The 942-nt window shown below is 34.9% G+C and overlaps 1 protein-coding gene across 1 annotated transcript in view; it reads left to right on the top strand.

The window, feature by feature from the left end:
* slc1a1 (solute carrier family 1 member 1) overlaps positions 1-942 on the top strand; it is a 22,964-nt gene that overhangs the window by 15,954 nt on the left and 6,068 nt on the right. The gene's annotated exons all lie outside the window — the stretch shown is intronic.

Here is a 942-nt window from a genome sequence, read left to right as displayed (position 1 = left end):
AGATACAACTCTTTGAAAATCTGGAATCTGAGGGAGCAAAAAAATCAAAATATTGTGAAAATCATCTTTAAAGTTGTCCAAATGAAGTTCAATGCATATTACTAATCAAAAATTAAGTTTTGATATATTTACGGTAGGAAATTTACAAAATATCTTCATGGAACATGATCTTTACTTAATATCCTAATGATTTTTGGCATAAAAGAAAAATCGATAATTTTGACCCATACAATGTATTGTTGGCTATTGCTACAAATATACCCCAGCGACTTAAGACTGGTTTGTGGTCCAGCGTCACATATGTAAAAATAACACGACCATCAGACATTAAACAGCATATAAATCAAAACTGCCTAATGTTACTGAATGAAATTTCGACTCAGGAGTGTTGATGGAAGCAATCTACTTCATCTATGTTTTAATCACAGATCTGAATCCAGCAAAAATGCGATTTTCTCAGCTTTTTGTTCAAAATGTTACTTTATGAAACCTACCGACATTCAAGTGTTGTTTAACAAAAGAAAGCATGAAGCTAGAAAGTCTTGTGGAAATGATCAAAAATGTTGGTGGTGGCTGGCAACAAAAAAACTCCAAATAACACCAAACAGCTTTTTAATTCTACTGAAATTAAAGGGTTAGCTCACCCAAAAATGAAAATTCTGTCATTAATTACTCACCCTCGTGTTGTTCCAAACCCGTAAGACCTTCGTTCATCTTCGGAACACAATTTAAGATATTTCTGATGAAATCTGAGAGCTGTCTGACCCAGTGACGCAGTAGAGATGAAAATGTGGAATAAAGTCGTTATTTTTGTATTCTCGTAGCTTGGTAACTTTACAGCTGAACCATTGATGTCACACGGACTACTTTGTCGATCATCTTGGTACTTTTCTGGACCTTGAACGTGGTAGTTACCTTGCTGTCTATGGGAGGGTCAGAGAG

Source organism: Sinocyclocheilus rhinocerous, unplaced genomic scaffold (assembly GCF_001515625.1).
Source record: "Sinocyclocheilus rhinocerous isolate Xijiao unplaced genomic scaffold, SAMN03320098_v1.1 scaffold3972, whole genome shotgun sequence".
NCBI classification, from domain to species: Eukaryota; Metazoa; Chordata; class Actinopteri; order Cypriniformes; family Cyprinidae; genus Sinocyclocheilus; species Sinocyclocheilus rhinocerous.
This window is presented reverse-complemented; position numbering and strand designations above follow the sequence as displayed.